This window comes from Macrobrachium rosenbergii, chromosome 12, assembly GCF_040412425.1.
Source record: "Macrobrachium rosenbergii isolate ZJJX-2024 chromosome 12, ASM4041242v1, whole genome shotgun sequence".
NCBI classification, from domain to species: Eukaryota; Metazoa; Arthropoda; class Malacostraca; order Decapoda; family Palaemonidae; genus Macrobrachium; species Macrobrachium rosenbergii.
The window spans coordinates 27,357,069-27,383,006 of NC_089752.1; the positions used below are offsets into that span (position 1 = coordinate 27,357,069).

Sequence of the window (25,938 nt, forward strand, 5' to 3'; positions counted from 1 at the left end):
GCTGCTGCAGGCTGATACTGCCTCTGGTTGGCACTCATCTTAACTATAGTGGCGCAGCAGTGAAGCTGTGGAGCACTCCTATATTATAGGGAAGCATTGCAGCAAAGGAGCATTCCGAATGCCACGAAGAATCAATGGAGGTTATGCAGCTCATGGAGTAGTCCAATGGTTAACATAACCATACAAGAGTGCCCTTGCCTTGGGTTGCCCTGGGGTCAGGACCATAACAAATACAACCATAAAACTTTGTCACCTACACACTGTATTCATTAAAAACATTACCCAACCATAAAAAAGGACTGGTGGGTACTCTAGGCACATAGTACCCCCCAGGCTCCCTAAGAACTCAACAGCCTAATTAAGGTGAAAGAGGTGGGATAGGAGCAGACTACTATGCTTCCTTCCCTAACACCATGCCAGCTACAGACAACGGACCCAGAAAATTGACTGGAGAATCGCTGACAAAGACATGTTATGTTTAAAGTCAACGAGGGAGTGACAGCTCTAATCTCGTGTGCTTTAACTTTCAAGACTTGTAGAAGGTCCTCCTGAATTCTTGAATGCAATTCCAGAATGGCATCTCTCAAAAAGAACAGTATTGCGTTCTTGGAAAGGGGTCTAGAAAAGTCCTTCACAGAGCACCAGAGCTTACTCGAGGGACCTCTGGTCTTTGCTGATATTACGGTAGTACCTTAGAGCCGATATTACGGTAGTACCTTAGTGCCCTGACGGGACAACGAGTCCTCTCTTCCTCTTCTGGTCCAAGAATTTCCATCAAATTCTTGATGGTGAAGGACAAGGCCATGGCCTAGAGGGGATCTCGTTCTTGGTCAGGAGGTCTAGTGTAAAAGAGCAGACCTCGTCTCCTCGTGAAAAGCCTACTCTACTGTCAATGGCTTGCAACTTGCTGACTCTCTTAGCCGTGGCTAAGGTAACCAGAAAAAGTTTTCTTGTTAACTCTCTTAAGGAAATTGTGAGAAGAGGTTCAAAAGGAGGGCCTGACAACCATTTGACGATGACATCCAAATTCCATGATACTGCATTAGTCTTGGTCTCCTTGGTCATGTCAAAAGACCTGATCAAGTCGCTGATGTCCTGATTGGATCCCAGATCAAGGCCCGTGCCAAACACAGAGCCTAACATTGCTCGGTACCCCTTGATTGTTGAGGAAGACAAACCTCTGTTAGTCCTCAGGAAAAGAAGGAAGTCTGCGATACTCGTTGCAGAGGTTTCAGAAGAAGAGATGCTATTTCTTTTGCACTAGATGTGGAATACTGCCCACTTTGCTTGGCAGACTCTGGAAGAAGACTGCCGTCTAAACTTAACAATTGCTTCTGCAGCTGGTTTTGAAAATCTCTTAACCCTGATGAGTCTCCTGACAGTCTGAACCCAGGCAGAGTAAGAGCGGATAGGTTGCGATGAAAACATTGGAAGTGCGGTTGTTTGAGAAGCTTTGGATTCTGTGGAAGGAGCCTGGGGTAGTCGACTAGCAGCTTGAGGAGATCTGGGAACCATTCTCTTCGAGGCCAAAAGGAGTTACCAAAGTCATCTTCGTGTCCTGATGGGATATGAATTTGTTGATGACTTCCCTCACCATGTTGAATGGTGGAAGGCAGGTCTAGGAAAGATGAATTCCGGAGCATGGCATCTGTTGTTGACCATGCCAGAGGGTAGAACAGTGGGAGACGATGGTTCTTTGACGTCAAGAACAGGTCTATTGATGGCTGTCCCCACAACTTCCACAGGTAGGTGCACACCTGTGGATCTAGTGCCCATTCCGTGGGATGGACCTGTCTGCGCTGACTCAGTCCGTCCGCTGTTACGTTTAGCTTCCCTTGAATGAACCTTGTTACCAGAACGGTGGGGTTCTTCTTCGCCCATAGAAGATCTTTGGTGGTCTTGTAAAGGGAGAATGAGTGGGTGCCTCAAGGCCGAGTTGTTGTCCGACATCACTGCTACTGTCTTGCCGAAGGTCACTTCTGCGAATGACTGAAGGGCCAGGTGTACTGCCTTCAATTCTCTCACACTGATGTGTAAGAGCTTCTCTTTTGGAGACCAGACTCCTGAGAGTTCCATATCTCCCAGAAGAGCTCCCTAACCCCGATCTGAAGCGTCTGAGTACAATGAAAGGTTGGGGCTCAGTGGATGGAGAGACTTCCCTTCCAAGAGACGTTCATCTGCAAGCCACCATCTCAAGTCTTCCTTGATTTCTGGAGTGATCAGAAAGACGAATGAGTCCAGGTGGGTTTTCCTGTTCCAGTTGGCCTTCAGGAAGAACTGCAGTACCTCATATGAAGCCTCCCCAGGCTTACGAACTTCTCGATGGATGCGAGGGCCCCCAAAAGGCTCATCCAACTGTTGCCTGAGCAGGACTAGAGAGCGAGAAGTCACAAACTGTTTAAGACATGACTGTACTCTTTTGGAGGATGGAAAAACCTGAAAATTCCGAGAGTCTACCATCATCCCCAAATAAATAACCACTTGAGACAGCGCTAGGTCAATTCGTCCCCGGACAATTTGTCGCCGGTCAATTCGTCCCCGCCAATTCGTCGTCAGCAAAGTCGTCGTTGAACAATTTGTCCCCAAGTTAACTCGTCGTTGGGCATTTTGTCTCCAATGAAGACACTAGGTTGTTTGTTTTTTTCTTATTATTTTCCTGTTTTGGACAGTTGAAAACAAAAGGTTTTTTACTTAGATCGAGTTATTTCTAAAGAATACACCCATCCAACAACATGGCTACCTGCAAGATTTTAACGTCTGAGAAAGGAAAAAACAAAGTGGTGGATCAAGAGAATTATATATATATATATATACTAAGAATAAGGAAAGTGCTGATAGACTAAAGATCTACTGGAGGTGTGAAAATCGTGCATGCAAGGCGAGACTTCATACTGATGAAAACTATGCAGAGATTAAGAAGGTTGGTATCCACAATCAGGCTTCAACTGCCGCAGAGGTAAATGTGAGGACTGCAGTCTCAAATATTAAAGAAAAATCAATTTCATCTCGTGACGCACCTCGCTCAATAATTGCTGGTGAAGTTGAAAAGTTATAAACAAATGTGCTTTATCACAAATTCCTCGGTTGGAACAACTCGGTAAGTATATCAGACGTTGGAGGCAAGCAGATGTTAATTATCCTGCAACCCCACAAACAAATGTTGGGTTCTCCATTCCAAGTGAATATTCTCGCTTAGACACTAATGAAATTTTTTTACAGTATGATAGTGGAATCGAAGATTCAAGCACAATTCTGATATTTGCAAGTGATGAAGCGCTGAGACATTTAAAAGTGTACAAGAATTGGGCGGCAGACGGAACATTTAAATGCTGTTCTAGTATATTTTTTCAATTATATATAGCGCACGTACAGATCGATACTTTCAGTGTACCACGATTGTTCGCATTGCCATCAAACAAAAGCCAAAACACATATAATAGACTTTTTGCCAAAATAAGTGAATTGCTGCAGGACGAAGGCCCAGATTGCATGACTATGGATTTTGAAAAAGCAGCCTATAATGGATTTCTTGACTCGTTTCCTGCGTCAAATTTATCATGCTGCTTGTTTCATTTAGGGCAAAATGTGTACAAGCATATCGTTCAAGAAGGAATGAAAAGCAGATATCACCAAGATGACAGTTTTAGTCTTAAAATGCGCTGTTTTGTTGCCCTTGCCTTCTTGCCGGTAGATGATGTTGTCGATGGCTACGAGGAACTTGTAGACGATGATGATATTCCACAATCGGTAGTTTCCTATTTTGAGAATAATTACATAGGACCCCTTAGAGGAAGAGGAGAAAGGAGGCGACGTCTTGAACCACCATATCCATTAACTATTTGGGATGTTTGGGACAGATGCATGTCGGGGATTGCTAGAACTACAAATAGTTTAGAAGCTTACCACAGTGCACTAAAAGACACAGTGAATATGAGTCATCCAAATATTTGGAAGCTCATAGATGTTTTGAAAAGTGAGAAAGGTTTGCTAGTGCCAAACTGCAGAAATTTATTCAAGGAGATGATCCAAGCAAAAGAAAAAATACAGAGACATGAACTTGCGTATAAAAAATGTCATGGAGAAATATGATCCCAACCAAAAAATTACCTTTTTCAAAGCAATCGCACATAATCTTAAATTTTAGAAATTAAATGCTTAACCAATTTTTTTAGAATTTTATTGTAACTTTACTTTTTCATTTTATAGAATCTTGTACGTTGACTATAAATTTAACTGAAAATAAACATTATTTCCACATTTTTATTGTATTTATATTGTAACTACCTCCCTTTCCTAAAAAGATACAATATTCGGAGCAAAGTTTCTAAAAATTAGTTTTGAACCAAAATTGTCGTTAGACAATTTTAGTAGCTAATGAAGGTCAGAATGAGAATGCGAAAATAAATAATTGAACTTGACTATTTGGCCAACAACGCATTGACTTGGGGACTAATTGGTCAACGACGAATTGGCTGACGACAAATTGGGCGTCGACGAATTGACCGATGACGAATTGCCGTCGACGAATTGACCGGATGCCCTTGAGACGGAGACAATTGTGATTTCTTCCCGTTGATGGGTAATCCCAGATCTTGAGCCAGAAGAAGGGTCTTCTGAAGGTCCTCCGTGCACTGTTTCTTCAATGGAGAAAATACTTGGGGAGCTGTAGGGGCTGAAACACAAGAGCTCAAAATTCGAAGACTTTGTTCTACAATACAAATCTATCTGAGATACTTCCTGCTGTCATGGTGTACCGGGATATGAAAGCAGGCATCTTCCATATCAATGGTCACCATCCAATCCCCGTGTTGGATGGACGAGATAACTGACCAGTTTGTCTCCATCTTGAATTTTGTCTTCTGAACGAAGACATTCAGGGTGCTGACGTCCAGGACAGGTCTCCATCCCCCAGATGACTTGGGGGCCACAAAAAGACAGTTTTAAAACACTGGAGTGTTGACATTTTCAACCAGCTCTACAGCCCTTTTCACGAGAAGAGCCGACATCTCTTCCGCAAGCCAAAAACCTCTCAGAGAATGCCGAGTAGGCTATAAATGCAATGGGTGTTGATACTAAGGGAGGGTTCTCCCTGAATGGGACAGACTACCCCTCTCCGAGTACTATCGAGACCCACTGGTCTGCTCCTCTGGCTTCCCATTTCTCCCAAAAGTGTAGGAGTCTTGCACCTACTGGCACATGGAGGACTGGATTCTCATTTACAAGAGGAAGGCTTTGAGGGAGCCTTTTTGGCTGGGCATGCTGCAAGCAGACTGGAGTGTGGTCTAGCATAGAATCTTGTCTTGTTGCCCCGAAAGGGCAGTTGCTGCAAAGGACGGATCGACTTTGTAATGAAAGAAGGAAAGTCCTTGGAGCATTTGGCTGACTGGGCTAACAAATCCTGCGTCAACTTTTTCTGAAACTCCGACACTATTTCTTGGACCGTGGCTTGAGGGAAGAGGCGCATGCTGTCCAAAGGAGAAAAGATAAGTGCCGACTTCTGAGATGTAGTCATGCCTTTGGTGGTAAAAGAGCACCAAAGTTCATGTTTCTTCAGGACACCCGTCGTGAATAAAGAAGCTAGCTCCATTAAGCCATCCCTGATAGCTTTATCTCTGCAGGATAAAATCCCCAGCCAGTCTGCAAACAAGTCCTCTGACATATACTCGCAGTCTTTGATTTTCTTTGCCAGTGCTCCCACGGGCCAGTCCAAAAAGCTTAGGGCCTCAAAAACCTTAAACATATTCTTGATGATGTGGTCAAACTCTTTAGTCGAGAACATAACCTTAGCCGAAGCAAAGGCTGACCTCCTATTAGAGTCAATCAGACAGGAGAAGTCCCCTGGGAGGAGGGAGCTTCCCCTGTAGCGTACGCTTGGTATCTCTTAGAAGCAAGACAGGCTGGTGGAGTGCAGAAGGCCCGCTTTGCCCTGCCTTGCTCTCTCTTGTCCGAGAGCCAGAAGTCCATTTCCCTCAAGGCTTTCCTGGATGAAGAAGACAAGACCATCTTGGGAAGCCTGGAGATGTCAACAGGCTGTTCCTAATATAGAAGGGGAAGCCAGGATTGAAGGTAAGAAAAAGGAGGGAAAGGTGACAAAAAAATACCTAAGGAGGTTGGAGAAGGGTGTGGAAGGAGGAGACTGGTTTAATACCTCTTCCTCTGGAGAAATTGGTGAAGGTGCCAAGTCAGGAGGATCCTGTGTTACTCCTTGATTTTTCTGCAAGAGGTTCATAATTATAAATTTCATCCAAATGGTGCTGAATAGGATTCGTCGATGAAGTATGCTGTGCAGGGCCGATGGCAGACGAAGGAATCAATGGTAGAGAGGGCGCTGGGAGCACGGTTGGGCACTTGGGGGGGGGGGTGCTGGAAGATTTGAGTTTGGCGCCAGACAAACAGGAGCTGGTGCCAGATGAGCAACAGCTGGCGCCAGGTGATAGGTGGGAGCTGAGCAGTCGGTTGGTGCTGGGCAGTCAAAGGGTGCTGGATGCTCGGCGGGTGCTGGGCACTCGGAAACAGCTAAATACTCCGAATCCATTGGGCGCTTATCAGATGAGGATGGGCGCTCCTGTGAGAAGGTCGGGCACTTGGGCAGCAAATGCTGTCAATGGGGCAAAGATCGTTCAGGACTAGCCCAAAAACTACAGGAAGGCCAAGGACTGCGCTCAATATCCTTTGCACACTTGCAAGGAGACAGGGAAGCGCGGTCGGGAACTGTTACATGCCTGGCTTGATCCATAAGCACATTAACTGACGCACTTAACAGTTCCATAGTCAAAACAATGAGCCCAAACTTCATATCAGCACGGGCTTCTAGACTAGCAATGGTGTTAGGCTTGGAAGCATGGAAGCCAGGTGAAGGAGTAGGTTCGATAGGTAGAGGACTGGTTAAAGGGAAAATAGGAGTGGGAGAGGGAGACAGAACAGGTAAATCGGTATTTGCCAATTTAGGAGAACATTTTACATTAGCTACATTCCTAGCCTTGGCTCTAAGAGCCGCTTTCCTCTTCCTGCCTCATTCTAACTTATCTGAGTGAGTTTTTAAAGTTTTCCACCTACCTTGATCCCAGTCCCTACACTCGATACATGTCAAATCAATAGAGCAAGTTTGTCCCCTACAATTTGTACAGTTTGTGTGGGAGTCATAAGATGCTTTCGTAAGTGTAGTTTTGCAGCCTTTGCTGCAAAACCGGATACCATAAGAGCTAGTGTCAGACATCATCGTGAAAAGTCAAAATTGGAAAAAATTCACTAATACTGAGTCTAATGAATCCTAGGCTATTTGGAAATAGCTTAAATGCTACCAAAAGTTTGGAATATGGAGAACAAAAGCAACCATACGGTGACCAATCTTGAAACAATAGCTGCAGTGACAACTGAACTACAGTCGTTAAGTGGCAGAACTGGACTGACACTAGTCAGCAGTGTTGTACCCTTCCTCTGCCGCATGAGTTAGAAACATAGGCTATGTAATTACTGAGTAAGTTACATATATAAAATAAAAATTATTAGAAAAAACATTTACAGACTGGTCAAGTTTATGACCATGTGCATATGCATATCTTCCTCTTTCCACTGATGTATTTTTTTTAAATTGGCCATCCTTAAATTTAGCCCTGTCTAGGGGAGTATTTAATCTATATTTTAAGCTGGACTTTGAGGGTTAAGTATTCATATTTTTTTTAATAAAACTTGCCTCTCCATTATGTAACTGATTCCCACTTTAATAAGGGGGTTGGCAAAGTAAACATCAGTTATCCCTATAATACCCAGCCCTTACTAACATTAAATGTAGCCAATAGTGCTTACTTACCTTATAAAATTCATAGGCTGTTGCTGCTGCTATGAAGGTGCTTGAAGTCTCTAGGAAGAAGCAACCTTAAATTGTATGTTGTAAGGTGGGGAAGGAGTCCTACCATAATTGCAGAGCAACAACAGATATACTGAAAGCTACAAGTACCAAAGATATGAAAGTACTCTACTATACACACTGTGTATAACATTACTTCCCATAACTTGACCAGATTTCTAACTAATAGAAAGAAAAGCAAAATACTACTATTTCAACTCAGGATAGCACCTCCCCTTTACAAACTAGGGGTGCTAATTGCAATTCAGTATTCCTTAAGTAAAGCAATGAAAAAAGTTAATTACTCTTCCACTAGCAGCTTCAATAACTAGGTAAGGAAAAGTTTTTATAGATATTAAATGATGTAGCAAATGTACAACACCAGGCAGCTTGATCTTCAAGGAAAGCATAAAGGCGGGGTCCAAACGCAAATACACGTCCTAAACCAAATACCTTTAGAAAAAAAATTGCAGTTCTAATCATGGGAAGATCTGGCTTATTAATACAACAGAACAAATTCTTAACATTCCTACATGTTTTTAGTCATAGACAAATATACACAAAGAGCAAAGAAGAGTGTCTTCCCCATCAGGAATAAGAGATTTGAGGCTGGGAATAGTCACAGATATGTGAGGGTTCAAACTGATTATCTTCTACCCTAAACATGGGTTACAACTGCCTTGTCTCTGGAGAAACAAACTGAATGACATGGCTTGTATCTCACTAACACAATTGGCAGTGCTGATGCACAAAAGAACAGAGTCTTCACAGTAAGCTCTTTCAAGGGGATCATCCCTAGCCATTCGAAAGGAGTTGAAGAGATACTTAAGAACAACAACCAGAGGAGATAAGTCTCGAAAGATCTATTAAGCAATAAAGTAAGTCTGGAAACCAGGCCCTTCTTGGCTAACAGGGGATAATCAACATCAAGCAACAACTCACAGTTGCCTAACTTGTTGATGACTTCCTGGATAGCAAGAAAGGGGGAAAAGACATGCTAGTCCAGACCTGACCAATCCAACACTATAATTGTAATTTTTCCAACTAAAGTACAAAATATTAGAAAAAACAAGTATACAGTAAACCCCCTGTATTCACGGTCTCACAATTCGTGGACTCACCTATTCGCGGATTTCTCTATGAAACATATATACGCATTATTGGCTGAAAATTCGGCCATTCATGGTATTTTTCACTGAGAAATATTCACTAATTACTATATTTTCATCTTATTTTCATGAATAAATAAATACTCAGGCACTCAGGCAGTGCTCAAGTTATGATCATTTGCCTTACAATAATTCGATTTTGCAATGGGGTAAGCAATTAATACCGATACGACAATATTTAGAAAATATTTTTAAATTTCGCGCGGGCGCAGGCAGCAGTGTACAATCAGGCAGTGAGAGAGACTAAATTACAATAGACCAACTTCTTTTCCTCCATCTCTTTATCCCATCTTCTAGTTAAAAAAGTAAGAGAGAATGATAAAAGTATTGTTAGTAACGTTATACTCTTGCATAAATACGTACAGTCATAAACAACTGAACGAGAAACTGTTATTTTGCTTATCACCAAATCGGATAACAACAGCCATTTTGCTTGTATTTCAACCATTGTACGGTGGTAAACAATTACCGTAGTTGTAGTACAAATGATGTCAAGTAGAACAGGACTGATATTTTTATATTATACCCTCACTCAGTATGGATAAAAGATCGGCAAGGAAATATACTGCTAAATTTAAGCCGCAAGTTGTAGCTGAAGCTAAGAAAAACAAAGTTCAAGCTGCTAATGACTATAAATTATTGTGCATCGGCAACATTGTTGAAACTTGACTGTAATTAAAATTGGAGAGAAAGTATTTGATCAAAACTACTGGGCATGAAAGAACATATTACTGCTATTTTTACGCTGATAAACGATAAATATGTTGTTGTTGTTGTTGTTGTTGTGGTTCCCCAGACTCTGTTATGCCAGGAAGCCTGCACCGCACAAGAAGGACACCACGCTTACTGGATCCGACCATAACTGTGTGGTAGTGTGGATGTTCTGTTGTTGTCTAAGGGCTGCCAAGTTAGGGCAACCTACTAAGAGATGTGTAATTGTGTGGGGACTAACTTGGCAGAGTAGACATATGTCTGTTTGGTGTGTTGTCTATGCGGTGTTTGTAGGTGTTTAGTGATTGGTGATGACACAGCGAAGTCGAGTCAGGTGTACTCTCTCCAATCTTGAGAGCTGTGTTTCTGTGCTGCTTATGTTGGGTGGGGTGCCGAGTATTTTGTTGTTGGGAAGGTTATTGAGTGCTTGTCTGGTGAGGTGAGTATGGATGTGCTTTTTGTTTTGTGTGATGTTTGTGGGTGGTGGTATAGAATTCAAGATATTTGTATAGTGTCTGTGTGGTGTATTCGCTATTTGCCTGTGTGTTGGAGGGTGGTCGTGATGGTAATAGCATGGGCTGTTTGTGTTGTTTATGACCGATGCCAAGAATTGTGTGCCTCTCATGTCTAAGTGTTGCCTGATGGTGAGAATCTTGGTTTCGCGTGTAAGTGTTCTATTGGTGTGGATTGTGTACTGCCAAGGATGATTCTAAGAGCTGTGTTTTGTATTATTTGTAGTTTGTTTAGTTGTGTGTTGGATATGGCAGGGTGCCAGGCTGGGCTGGCGTAGTTTATTATGGAGCGGATGTATTGTTTGTATACTGTGATGAGCGTTTCTTTTTGTTGTCCATATGTTGTGCCTGTTAGTGATCTTAGTGCATTTAGTCTAGGTCTGCATTTCTTGATGATGTTACTGACATGTGGAGCAAATGACATTGAAGTGTTGTATGCGACTCTAGGATTTTTGTTTCGTGTGTGTGGAATTGTAGTGTTGTTCAGCGTTGCTGTGGGTCTGTACTGATGTTCTTTGTTGTGACTTGTGAGTAGTGTACTTGTGGATTTTGTTGGTGCTACCTGTAATCTGTTTTGTGTGAGCCAGTTTTCAAGTTGTGTTATGTAAGTCTGTACTTGTGTGGACCATACGTTTTTGTCTGCATGTATTGATATGATTGTTAGATCGTCTGCATATGAGGAGATGTATATGTTGTTAGGTGGTGTTGGTATGTCATGCATGAATAGGTTAAAAAGTGTTGGGCTTAGGACGGAGCCTTGTGGGACGCCGTTCGGGAAGTTTCTGATTTTGGATGACTCGCCATTGTAGTGTACAAATGCTTGTCTGTCTGTTAAGTAATTGGCGAGCCAGCGTTTGGTGTTGTTGTGTAGTGTGGTGTTGTAAACTTTGTTGATGAGAAGTGGTCTAGAGATGGCGTCAAAGGCTTTACTTATGTCTATTGTGATTAGCAGTGTTCTTTGTGGTGGGCGTCTGGAGTTAATAATACCATCTTGTATTTTTTGTGTAAGGTTGGTGAGTAGTGTTGTTGTGGAGTGGTGCGGTCTGTAGTCATGTTGAGTGGGTGACAGTGGTATGTGTGGTGTGATTTTGCGTAAGATGAGGCGTTCTACTACTTTTGATGGTGTGCAGAGTAAAGTTATAGGTCTGTATGAAGCTGCTTGTGTAGGTGTTTTGTTTGGTTTTAGAAGTGCTATTATTTTCCCCAGTTTCCATATGTGTGGTATAATGCAGTGTGCATATGAATAATTGGCTATGTTTGTCAGTGTTTGTGTGCCATGGGGACCTAGATGTTTTAAATGAATGTTTGAAATGTTATCGATGCCCATGGCTGCAGAGTTTTTAAGTTGTTTAATGATTCTAGCAGTGTCTTCTGTTGTGGCTAGTATTACTGTGTAATCTAATGGGAACTGTTGTTTGCGTCTGTAGATGTGTCTGTCTTCTTTGTATTTGCATAGGTGGCTGATTTTTGCATAGTGGTTTATTAAGATGTTGGCTTGTTGTTTGCGTGAAGGGATCTTGTCAGATGTGGTGATTGAGGCGTGACTTTGAGTGTTCCCACTGTTTGAATTGATGAGACTGTTGATAGTTTTGTGTAGTTTGGATGGGTTGGTTCTGTAGTCTAGTGTACCTTGAAAAGTTTGCCAGTTCTCTGTCTGTTTTTGAGTTAATTTGGTGTTTATTTCTGTGTTTAAATCATGTATGCGATTTGTTGTGATTTGTGTGTGTGGGGTTGGTGTATTTCTTAAATTGTTTTTCGTTCTGTTATGAGTCTGTTTATGTCAGGCGTGAAGTTTGGGTTGTAGTGTTTTCTGTTGCCTTTAGGAACGTTTCTTTTGTCTGCATTGTTTATTATGTCGTTGAATTGTATTGTTGTATTGTTTAGTGTCTGTGATGATGATATGTGTTTGTGGTTTAACTCCTGGAAATGAGCCTCAGTGGTTTCCAAGTACTCATCCCAGGCAGCGCGCTTGTAGTTAGGGATGGTGTGTCTTGTATGTGAGAAAGTGTCATGTGTGGTTCGGAGTGTTATTAAAATAGGAAGGTGGTCTGATGATAGGTCTGCTTGTGTTTTCCATGTGATTGATGGTGCTATGATGGGTGAGCAAAATGTTATGTCTGGGGAAGTGAGACTAAAGTTGGCTTGGTGTGGTATGTGTGTGTGCATATCTGTGCTGTTTAGTATGTATAGCTGGTCTAATTGTGTTGAGATGTCTGTGCCTCTTTGTGTGATGTCTTGGTGGGCGTACCAGTCTGTGTGTTTGGCATTGAAATCTCCTCCCAGAAGTATATCTGGGAGGGTGTTCAATGCCTGCAGTCTAATTGTGAAGTTTGCTGGTAAACCCGGTGAATATTCTGGAGGGATGTATGCGTTGATGATTGTGATTTGTTTATTGTGCCCTATTTTGATATTGAATGCTTGTAGTTCTGTATGTCTGTCTACTTGTGTTAGTGTTCTGATGTGCTGCGTTTTTCAATGTAGGATATGTTATGGTGTATGTATGTGATGAGGCCTCTGCCATCACCATGTTGTCTGTCTTGTCTGATGGCTGTGTAATTTGGTATGTTGGGTGTTTTATGTGTGTTTCAGTTTTGTTTCTTGAATGATGGCTATGTGGATCTTTTGTTTGTGCATGAAATGTTTTAGTTCAATGTGTTTGTTGCTGTAATGCCGTCAATGTTTAATTGTAAGATGTTTATGTTGCGGCGATTATGTCTAAGTGTGTGAGTGCGTGTATTTAGTGGTGCATTTCTGTGGGCGTTAGGTGAGTGTGTGCTATGGGGTGTTGGGGTTTGTGGGGATGTTTGATTTGTAGGAATGGGTGATGGTGTTCTGGGATTGGAGGAAAGTGTGGTAGATGTGGGAGATGGTGATCTGTGTGGTGTTGGTTGGTTGGTGTTTTGTTGAATAGGAAGTGCTTGTTGTGTATTGTTATTGTTTGTTTGTGTGTGTGTGTTACGGCATATGATGCACTTCCAATGTACATTGTAGTCTTTTAGTGTTCTCAGTGTGGTGCACCGAAGGTGTACCCACCCACCACACAAGTTGCAGTGGACTGATCCACCCCCGGCGCGAGAAGCTGTGACTCGTGTGCTGCAGATGGGACATGTGTAGGGGCCTGGGTTTAATTCTATGTCACCGGCTAGGATTAACTGTAGGGATATGAAGTAAAAATAGCGAATGGAATCTTGATTTTTTACACAAAACAAACGCCCCAAACGGCCAACGTCATCTATTAACAAAAATAGCTAAATTAATTTCACAACCAGACGTATTTAAGTTATATTTCGACTTAAGAACACTTTGTATAACGAAAAATAACCTTGCCCCTTATAAATAAAGTATCTAGAGATTCATTTACACTAACTAGAAGCAAGAAAAGTGCTCTGAACTGAGTTAAATACGGCAAAATAAATTTACCGCGTAACTAATTTCCAAACCAAAACATTGATCGCTATGATCGCAATTTATAATACAAAAGCAATACAAGAATATATACAATATTATTGGATACAGTGAATTAAGGCATAACATTTTAAAAGATCCATGAAAAAGATGCATCTTCATTATGTTGATGTTTGTATAATAAGATATGTGAATATAGATTACAGGCAGGCCCCGGTTAACGGCGGGCTCGGTTAACAGCAATCCGGTTTTATGGCGCTTGTCTAGCGACGAAAATCGGCAATTTACAGCGCCAAAAATTGCCGATTTCCACTTATCGGAGCCGATAATTGGGTACTGGTGCCGATACATACCTAACAGAGGCGCTGATAACCGAAAATCGGCGCTTTTCGGCGCCGATAACCCCGAGTGAGCGATTTTCAGTTATCATCACACCCTCAGAAACGGAACCCCACCGATAACAGGGGACTGTCTGTAGTATAATGTAGGCTAGGCTACTGTATATGTATACAATATACGATTGGGTAGGCTAAGTCTTTGTTTGTTATTCAGTTTCTCTTTGTATTGAATTATCATACGTCACTTTGCATTAACCACCAGAATTAGCCGATATTAATAATTACTAGGCTATATTCAAGATACATTTTCCAATAAGCGACAGGTTTTTTGGAACCTAACCCCATCGTAAGTAGGATAATACCTGTACAGTATAAGCATTTTTAGTTTTTTTTTGTGTTTGAACTATCAAAATAGGTAGTTCTAAGCGTTTTTAGAAGGGTTCTAAGTATTCGCAGAGTTTAGCTATTTGCGGGGAGGTGTGGTACGCATCCCTCGTGAATACGGGGAGTTTACTAACTCACTAAAAGATATTGCATCTCCCCATCCCCGTACATCTCATAAATATTTTACCATAAATATACTGTACTCAAACATTGTTACTGATTTTAGTTCTTGTCTGTTATGATATTAAATGAGCGGTACAGTAAACCCCCCATATTCGCGGGGGATGCATACTACAACCCCCTGCGAATAGCTAAAATCTGCAAATACTTAAAACCCCTCTAAAAACACTTAGAACTGCCTGTTTTGATAGTTCAAAAAAAAAAAAAAAAAAAAAAAAAAAAATCTGAAAATTCTTATACCTGAGTATTTTAGTAGCTTTATCACAAAAAGTGCATTTAGTCATGAAAATGATATGAAAATACAGTAATTAGTGAATATTTCTTGGTGAAAAATACCATGAATGGGCGAATTTTCTGCAAACAATATGTATATACGTTCCACAGAGAAATCCGCGAATAGGTGAGTCCGCGAATCGTGAGACCGCGAACACGGGGATTCTACTGTAATTGTAATTTTACAAAATAAGATTTAAAAATTATTAGAAATAACATGTATAACTGATAAAATTACCATAATTTTACAAATACCTTGGAGAAGTCCCTGCACATGGTTGAAAATATTCATTTTCAACTTCCCCTGGAAGGTACAAGAAATTCTTTAAATTTTTTTTTCTTAAAATGTGCGTTTGCATATCTTCTTTCCATTGACGTATGTTTTTCTTTATATTAGCCAACCTAATAGGGGTGCTCTTCATGTACATTCTAGCCCATCCAGTAAGGGTTAAAGAATATAATACATTCATGGGAGGTATGGACCTGATGGACTTACTCATATCACTCTACAAAATCCACCACGTGTCCAATAAGTACTATCACAAGTTATTTTTTAACCCTTACTGGACGGGCATGATCATGTGAGGCATAATAATAGCTCTAGAATGCAAAGCAGACCGCCTCTAGTGATAATCAATATTTAGCACTATACAATTTTAATGAATTTTGTAGGAAAAATGTTCAAATCATCTCAATGGGCCAGCAATGACTTATGGCAACTCTTACAGCAACACTAGCATCTAAGTAGAGGACATCTTTTTATATATTTGCTCATAAATATACCTAGGGATTGCTGTTGGTTTTAATTCTTATCTTTTATGATAATAAGCCTGCTATAATTGTAATTTTGCAAATCAGAGCAAAAAGAAATATTAGAAAAAACATGTATACCTCACTAAGAGGTTCTGCATCTCCCATCTCAGTACATCTCGTAAATAAGTCATCATAAATAAACTCCAAATTTTTTACTGATTTTAGTTCTTATTTGTTTTGATATTGTGTGAGCTGTAATTATAATCTTTTAAAAAATATTAGAAAAAACATGTATAGCTTGGTAAAAATTAGCATATTTTTACAAGTGTCTTGGAAAAAAGGTCCCGCACAAGATTCGAAATATTCACTTTCAACTTTCTATGGCGGGTACAGAAAATTTTTTATATTTCTTTCTTATACCATATGCATTTGCATATCTTCCTCTTTCCACTGACTTTTTTTTTTTTTAATTGGCCAACCTTAAAGTTTGCCCAGTCTAGGGATGTTCTTTATGTATATTTTAGCTCTGCCTATAAGGGTTAACTTTCTTGATGTAATAGTTGTGAACTGTTGGTAGCTTTACTGCAAATATTGCAGAGATATGGGTGTTCCTGAACACAGAATGATTATGCTTCATAAAGGGGAAACGGCAGTGGCTAGAAAAAGGGGTCAACCCTCTGCAGAGAGAATACGCCCCTGTTTGCAAAGAAGAGGAAACAGTTCCCTGCCATTAAACCCATCCCTAGAGAAGACATCAGAACTGACGGCTACCACCATTATCCAGTGGTAGTGATTACAAGAAGATACAAGAACCTCAACTGCAAAAGTGCCCCAGTTTTCTACAGTCAGAAGTGTGAGGTACACTTACTGTATGTATCACAAAAAAAAGAACTGTTTTCTTTATTTTCACACACAGTAAAATGAACATTTAAAACCAGGCTTTAGTTTATGCTGGTATTTTGTTGGATGAATGCCAATCCAAACCTATTTTTACATGTGCTAGGAGTTGAAAAACTTTCGTTTCCTAAGAAACCTGTGAGTACATATATTATCTATGAATCATACTTTTATTGATAAAGAATAGTTTATGTTTTTTGTTATTAACTTGATTTTTATCAAAGTTTCCCAAAAATAACATGTACCGATAACAGTGCCGAAATCCCCACTTATCAGCACCAATAACAGGGGATCGGCACCAATAAGTTGAGATCCGTGGTGAAAATCCAGTTATCGTCATAGACAAGCGCCGTAAAACCGGATCGCCGCTAACTGAGACCGCCAATAACTGGGGACTGCCTGTATTCATGCCCGCAGTGTTATTTTTGCGTGATGATAAGCGAAAATTGGCAATAACTGAAAATTGGCAATTTTTGGAAGCACCAATAGCCAGGGATCGGCACCTCTGTTAGGTATGTATCAATGCTGATAAGTGGAATTCAGCACATATTGGCACTGAAAATCGTCGATTTTCATCACTAGACAAGCGCCATAAAACCGGATCGCTGAAAACTGAGCCTGCCGATAACTGAGGACTGCCTGTATATATGAAAAATGACATTTTTATGACAAAATAAAGTTTCATATATACAGGCAGTCCCTGGTTATCGGCGGGGGTTCCATCCTGAGGGTATGGTGATACCCGAAAATCAGTGATTTTCGGCGCTTTTTTGGTGAATTTCTGGGCTTATCGGTGCCGAAAAGCCCCGATTTTCGTTTATCGGCATCTCTGTTAGGTAACTATTCGCACCTATAAGTGGAAATCGACAATTTTCAGCACCAAAAATTGCAGATTTTCGTCGCTAGACAAGCGCCGTGAAACTGGATCGCCGTTAACCGGGGACTGCCTGTACTTACCAAGTAACTACATAGCTATTATGTTTTGTATATCAGAAGCTTAAATTTAAAAATTCGCAGCAGCATTCCAATATTTTGGTGTAGATAACTTACCCTGCCCACTTTTGGGGAAGGATAGGTACAACACTACTAACAAGCCTAATTCGTTTATGCCCTATGTCCATGAGACAGGAGGAGGGAGGGCTCTGATCATGTAGTTACTTCGTAAGTATATACTGTATAAAACTTTATTTTACTGTATCATAAAAATGTCATTTTTATATACGTAACTTACCAAGTAACTACATAAGCTGAATCCCATATTGACAGGAGGTGGGATGCATGGGCATGTACTACTTGAAAAACATTCATGAATGGAGATGAATTTTAAAATAGCAAGTAGTTAACACTGTTAAAATGTTAGTTGCAACCTACCTAGCGAGAGAGCTCCAGCAGGAAAACACTGCCTCTGATGTGGCTATCTCGACCGCAGTGGCATGGCAGTGAAGCCAGAGGTGCCTCTGCAACACTGGGGCTTTGCAGCTGAGGAGTACTCCGATGCCTGCCAAAGCATACAATAAAACACAAAAGCCCTTGCCCTGGGTGCAGTACCAAAACCACGACCATAAAACACAAGTTACACATACACCATATAGAAGACCAGTTCCAATAACCCATTCATAACATGACATGAATGATGGGTGCTCCAGGTACTCAGTAGCCCCCAACTTCCTAGAACTCGACAACCTATATTCAAGGCGAGTGGATAGAGGCGTGTAAGAATACCCCTTACCCTTCCTCCCCCAACACCATGCCAGCCACAAATAATGGGCCAAGGGTACTGCGGTTCCCATAAACAGTTTCGATGTCACGTAGATAAAAATTTGCAAACACTGATTTGCACCTCCAGAAGGTGGATTGCAAAATTGCAGTGAGGGATAAATTCCGCTTGAAGGAAATCGAAGTCGCTACTGCCCTAGTTTCGTGGGGTTTAACCTTGCAGATTGGCAAGTCTTCCTCTTGAAACTTAATGTGCGACTCAGAAATCACGTCTCTCAAGAAGAACACCAATGCGTTCTTGGATAAAGGATGGGTTGGATCCTTAACTGAACACCAGAGGTTAGGGGACATGCCTCTGATACTCTTAGGTCCCTCTAGATAATACTTTAATGCTCTTACTGGGCAAAGAGCTCTCTCTTGGTCCGTAGGATCTAGAATGTCCGTCAAACCTTTGATTTTGAATGAACGGGGTCAGGGAAAAGACGCGTTTCATTCTTCGTTACGAACCCCATAGTAAAGCAACAGACTGCGTCTCCTTGTGTGAATCCTACCTTCTTGCTCAGAGCCTGTAACTCACTAACTCTCTTAGCAGTAGCCAGAGCAACTAGAAATAGTGTCTTCCTTGCGAGATCCCTGAGGGATGTGGACTGAAGTTCAAACAGAGGACCCGAGAACCATTTTAAAACATCTAGGTTCCAGTGTGGTAGGCTAAGTTTGGGTCTGTATGATGAAAGATGGTTTGTGTGAATTGATTGTTTTGGTTTTGCTGTTGTGATGTTTCTTTTTTTATGTTTATTTTTTGTTTTTGTTATGAATGTCTGATGCATGTTTTCATGTTGTTTTTTTCTTTTCTATTTGCAGTTTGGTTGAGTGTGATAGGGTAGAGTACTGTAAAGTAATTGGCTTCCCTTCACCTGAACCAGAAGAGGCTTTACCTGGAATAGGAAATTGACATTGGCAACTAGCAAAGCAATTGAACAGTTGGCGTGACCAAACCATCTTCAAGTTCCACAGAGTGAAGTTCTTATATGTCAGTTACTTAAGACAGTGACTGTCCTAAATGGGATCAGGGTTAGAGAAAGTGCTTTAATATCTGTAGGTTGATTTTGTTGTGAATGAGATCTCAGATTCTCACTTGGAAGGAGAGAAGGGCTTTTGTGTAGAAAAAGACTGCATGAAGAGATTCCAAAATAATTTCTGCCCTCAGCTTGGATGTCATAGCTAAAATAAACTCTGTAGTGATCCCCATACTGTGTGTTGACTTTTGTGATTATCTTGGATTATTCTGAGATGAAGTGCCGACAAAGATAAGGAACTATTTTGGGACATATGCCAGAGTTGGAGATTTGCTGATAATATTTTGACTATTGGTAGTATTAAGTTCGGCAAAGTTAAGTATAGGAAGATTGTTTTGATAAACTTTAGTGGTAAGTAGGAAATAAGTTAGGTTAAGTAAGAAAGATGATAACTGATAAACTGTGAGAAATGTAAATAAAATTAGGATAAGGTTCTGTTTGAAAGTCTTCAAGCCACTGTAATATTAAGGTTAATAAATTAAGATAAGTGAAAGGAGTTTTCTTTAACTTCTGAATCTGTTCCCATCATCCTGCACCAATTGTGTCAAATAAAAAGTCCTCACACCAGGTTACGGAATCTGGCCTCTCCTGTTTCGCAGTGTCTAGTGACTTGATAAGGTCACCGATGTCTTTATCAGTCGATAGATCCAGACCTCAATGTCTGAATATGGAGCTGAGCATCGCTCTGTAGCCTTCGATCATGGATGTAGGCAACCCTCGGGAAGACCTTAAAAATAGCAAAAAATCTGCTATTTGTGCTACAGAGGTAGAAGTAGATGATACACTGTGTCTTCTGCACCAGCTGCAGAATATTGTCCATTTATTCTGCTTCCACCGCTCATCTCGAAAAGCCTTTCACTCTGACAAACTTCCTGAGTCTGAAGCCTGTCAGTGCGAGAGTGGATAGTCCTTGATGGAACCAGTGAAAATGCAGTTGCCTAGTAGATTACGTCGCTGTGGAAGTAATCTTGGGAAATCTACTAGGAGATTGAGATCTGGAATCCACTCCTTCTGTAGCCAGAGTCATCGACACATTGTTGTGTAGGAGAAATTTGTTGATTACATCTCTCACCACACTGAATGGTGGGAAGGCGTAGACATCCAGGTTCGACCAGTCCTGGAGCATCGCATCCGTTGCCCACGCGAGAGGGTCCAGGGCTGGTGAGCAATACAAAGGAAGTCGGTGATTCCTCAACGTTGCAAACAGATCTACCGATGGCCTTCCCCACCATTTCCACAGGTCAGTGCATACCTGTGGATTTAATATCCATTCCATGGGCAGGATCTGTTTGCAACGACTTAATTCATCCACTATGACATTTAGTTTGCCCTGTGCAGGCAGTCCCCGGTTATCAGCGGGGGTTCCGTTTTGACGCTCTGATGATGACTTAAGATCGGCGTTTTCGGCGATTTTCGGGGGTTACCAGTGCTGAAAATTGCCGATTTTCGGTTATTGGCACCTCTGTTAGGTATGTATCGGCCAATACCCAATTATCAGTGCCGATAAGTGGAAATCGGAGATTTTCGGCACCGAAAATCGCCGGTTTTCGTCACTAGACAAGTGCCATAAAACCAGATCACCGATAACCGAGCCTACCAATAACCAGGGACTGCCTGTATAAAGCAGGTGACAATCTTGGTTTGGTTTCCTTGCACCCAGATAAGAAGATCTCTGGTTGCTTGATACAGTGAAAAGGAGTGGGTCCCTTCCTGATTCTTTACGTAGGCCAGAGCTGTCGTATTGTCCGAGTGGACTATGACCGTGGAGTTGAAAGTCGCTGTTGCGAAGTGTTGAAGGGCTGAGTGTATTGCCTTCAGCTCCTTCACATTGATATCAAGTTCTCTCTCGGTTTGTGACCATGCCCCTGAAACTTCCTTGTTTTCTAGGAGAGCCCCCCAACCTAGATCTGATGCGTCTGAATATAATGTGAGGTTGGGGCTCAGAGGGTGTAGAGATTTCCCTTCTGCAAACCTTCCTGTTACAAGCCACCAATGAAAGTCCTCTTTGATCTTGTGAGTGATTGGAAAAACAAATGAGTCTGGAAGAATCTTCCTCTGCCAACTGGCTTTTAGAAAAAATTGTAGCACTCTTGTGTGAAGTATTCCATAATGGAAAGTACTTTTCTATGGATGAGAGAGTTACTAGTAACTCATCCATTCGTTGGCTGAGCATGACGAGAAAGAGAGAGGAATTTCCTAACTGTCTGAATGCAGGCTTGGATTCTCTTGTCGGACAGAAAAGCCCAAAAAATCCACGAGTTGATCTTCATTCCCAAATATAGAATTGACTGACTCGGGACTAATTGCGATTTGTCTTGGTTTATCAGCAGGCCCAACTCTTGGGCTAACAGAAGAGTCTTTTTAAGGTCCTCCGTGCAACTTGATACCGAGGGGGAGCGTAGGAGCCAGTCATCTAAATAGAGACAAATGTTGATCCCCATGAGATGTAACCACTTTGCTAATGGGGTGAGGACATGAGGGGCTGTCGATAGTCCAAAGCACAGTGCTCGAAATTGGAAGACCTTGTCCTGGAACACAAACTGCAGATATTTCTTGGTCTCTGGGTGGACTGAAACGTGGAAACATGCGTCCTGCATGTCTATAGTTGCCATCCAATCCCCTTGACAGATGGAAGACAGAACTGAGTGGGTTGTTTCCATTTTGAAATTTTTAGTCTGAACAAAGAAATTCAAGGCGCTGATGCCCAGGACAGGTCTCCAACCTCCCGATGACTTTGGGATGACAAACAGGCGGCTGTAAAACCCTGGTGTGTTGACATCTCCGACTATTTTTATGGCCCTCTTGGTGAGCAGGGACGATACTTTTTGTGACAGGGCCAAATACCTCTCTGAGTCTAAAGAGTAGGCCACCAAGTTGATAGGAGAGGACACTAAGGGAGGTTTCTCCCTGAATGGGATGGAATATCCTACTCTGATCACCTCTAAAACCCAAGGTTCTACATTTCTGTTCTCCCACTTGCTCCAAAAATGTAGAAGGCTGGCCCCCACCTGTACGGAGGATAGTATCCTCACTTGTGAGAGGAAGGTTTGCCTGTTGATTTCTTGAATGGTCGAACGGATCTAGAATACTCTCGGAAATGGGGCTGGAATCTACCTCTACCACCTCGAAATGCTTGCTGTAGAGGTGAAACCCTTCTAGGTGCAAACGATGAGGAAGATGAAGAACGTCCAGACTCCTTCGGGCGTTTGGTTGACTGGGCCAACAAGTCTCGAGTGGATGTCTTTTGCAGCTCCACTGCGATATGTTCTACTGTAGCGCTGGGAAAGAGACTATGCTGATCTAAAGGAGCAAAAAGAAGTGCGGATCTCTGGGAGGGAGTGGCCCCCCTTTTGAAGTGAATGAACACCACCGCTCTCACTTATTAAGTACTCCTACTGCGAACAAGGCTGCCAGCTCCTGGGATCCATCCCTGATCGCTTTATTCACACATGAGAGCACTCCCAGCCAGTCTGTACCAAAGTTATCTTGGAAGGAGACGCAGTCTTCTATTTTCTTCGCTAAGGTGCCGACAGTCCAATCAAGGAAACTTAAGATCTTGAAGACCTTAAAGATATCCTTAGTCAAATGCTTGAGTTCTGAAGTCGTGAATAAGATCTTGGATGAGGAGAAAGCAGATCTCCATGACAAGTCAATTATACTGGAGAAATCCCCTTGGGAGGAGGCAGTAACTCCCAACGACAACACTTCCCCAGTAACATAAGACAAGTATCTCCTCTTGGAGAAACGAGAAGGAGGAGCGCAGAATACTGCTTTCCCCATATCCCTCTTTTCTGTCAGCCAGCTCTCAATGCTTGACAGAGCTTTCTTTGAAGACAATGATAGAACCATCTTAGGCAGCCTAGAAGCTTCCGTAGGCTGTCTCATCATAAAAGCTGAACTCAGTGAAGAAGGAGTCGCGGGCGAAAAGAAGTCTGGGAAGCAAAACAAGAAGTACTTTAAAAGGGAAGCGTAGGCTGAAGAAGGTTGACCCTGTTATACGTCCTCTTCTTCAGATGAAATGGGTGAGAGAGTCAAATACTCCGACTCATGAGTTACTGTCGGTTTGCGTAACAGATCTAGAATGCTGTCTAAGCGTCGCTGAATCGGTTCCAGAAAAGGATCCTGAACGGAACGAGAAGTGGAGTATGGCAACGGATGCCTGGATGAATTTGGTGTCAGCTCGGAAGGGGAGTGATCGCACACTGACGACCACGCGCGAACTATGTGTTGATCTGGTTCCACAGGTACATCGGATCCTCTAGATCCCACTGTGCGCTTAGATCCCTTGGATCACACAGCTCCCACTTGATGAATGGATCCCTTGGATCCCACTGGATGAATGGATCCCTCAGATCCGGATGGGTGTTTGGAGCCCTCAGATTCCACTAAATATCTGGATCCCTCAGATCCCACTAAATGCCTGGATCCTTCCGATCCCACTAAACTGGATCCCTTGGATCCCACTGGATGACTGAGTCCCTTGAATCCTGAAGCATGATCTACATATTTTTGGAGACCCGCTTGGCGGCAAAAACTGATGCTCTGATATAGACACTATGGGTGACACATTTGACGGATCATCCTAAAAACTACATGAAGGTTTGGGACTCTGATCCCAACCTATCTTCTGCTTGCACGGGATCGGAAAATCAGAATCATTTGCGGATATCGGCCTTTTCAGTGGTCTGGATGCACTTTTAAAGCGCCAGCCGCGCTGCTGGCTCGCTTTGCACTTGGATTTGTCGAATCCCAAATCCAAATCACTCGGCGAAAGGGCATAAACTCCAATATGGACGCATTTCCAGCGGCTGCCAACCGAGCCCTGGGAATCTCAAACAACAGGCTTGGTTGAGGGGGCGACTACCCGTGGGCAAACCCCACCGACCTCCCTGGGACTTACGGTTTGCCTCTTCCCAGGTTTAGGGGAGTTTGACAGGGACCTTCATCTAGGAACATCGGTGGGATGAGTAGCCACCTCCTAACACTGACACAACAGTTGCACTGAGATCACTGGCACTAAACTTATCCATAAGGCCCCTCACTGAAGCCCCTATTTGAGCTACAGTGTTAACTAAGAGACCAAATTTCTGGTCCATTCTGGCTTCCAGACTGGCAATGGCATTGGGTTTGGAAAGTTGGAGGTTGGATAATGGAGTCACAGGTAAAGTTGGAGGACTGGTGATAGGGAAAAATGCAGATACAGGAGTCGGAAGGGCATGCAAAACAGGGAACCCTGACTAACTGAATTCTTAGCTTCGGCCTTAGCCACCCCTCTCCTACGTCTATTTTTCTCAAGTTTACCTAAGTAACTATTCAAAGTTTTCCATTTCCCCTGATCCCACTCTTTGCATCCATCACAAGTCAAGACTGAAGAGCAAGTTTGTCCTCTACATTGACAACAAATGGTATGAGAGTCATATCTGATAAAAGTAAGTCTGGTATTGCAGCCTTTTCTACAAAACCTACTGCTAGCAAAACTTGAGTCAGACATCTTCGTAAAACGCAAAAGTCCAAGCTGAATATGCTAATACATTTAGCGCAGTCGCTATCAAGACAAAGAATACTTCACCAAAAACAATGAAAACCATTCGGCGAATTATATTAATTCAAATGAAAGCTGACATAAAAAACCATGTTAAGCTATCAACCGACAGAAACAAATTGGGCTTGTTAGTAGTGTTGTACCTATCCTTCACCGAAAGTGGGTAGGGTGAGTTACCTACACCAAGATATTGGAACACTACTGTGAATTTTCAAATTTAAGCTGCCGATAAACAAAACATAATCGCTATGTAGTTACTTATATAAAATCATAATTTTTTAAAGTGTACCCTGTGGCTTAAGGACTGTTGTGATGATTTCATCACATTTATATAATTTTTCTAATAAACGTTTTCACAAAAATTGATGGTGTTTATACAATTTTTACCATGCTATTAACAGATAAAAACACTTAATATTTTTTTACCATGGTTTCATAATTCAGGGGTTAAAATCATTCTTAACTTTAAATGCTGGGGAACAGCAAAAGACTAATGTCTTCATTGCAAAACCAACATTTTCCAAAAGACCTTGGAATTTGCTTACTCTTTCGATGGTGTTAAGACTATCATGAAATACTTTCCACATCTAAGTGCTTTAAAGAGAGCATTTCTAAAGACCCAAATGGCTCTACAGACAAATTTCTAAACTACACCAATGAAAATCCAGAACACACGTCACAGCCAAGTCAAAATTCATCCAACAAACACATACATATTTCCAACAATATACAGAAAATGGATCCACAGGAGCAAATATGTCTTTCCCTTAAGACAGCCAAAGGAAAAGTGATTCTGACAGTCACTGCAGGGTGGGTACTCCCACCCATCACCTAGCTAATACTTTGCTAAAAAGCTTTCAAAAACTGTTTTCCTGCTGGCAAAAGGAATACTTCTATATTAAGGACAAGTGTTTGTACTCTAACAGGAGCAAATATATGATTAATGAGAATGCAAAACAAACTATTGCCAAGTCATAAGAAAAAGTGAGAGTTAGGAAGGAACATTTGTCTGCAGTTCTCTTCCTGGAAAAATCAAAAACCTGTACTCACATTCTTTGACACTGCAAACTGAAAGACTGTGCCCCAGTCAAGATAATCTGTCATTAAAGTGCAAAAACGTAATGAATAAAATCCCT

At 41.8% G+C, this 25,938-nt stretch overlaps 1 protein-coding gene across 2 annotated transcripts in view; it reads right to left on the reverse strand.

Annotated features, from left to right (window-relative positions):
- The window catches only part of LOC136844459 (uncharacterized), a 264,237-nt gene that overhangs the window by 71,073 nt on the left and 167,226 nt on the right, over window positions 1–25,938 (reverse strand). The window lies entirely within an intron of this gene.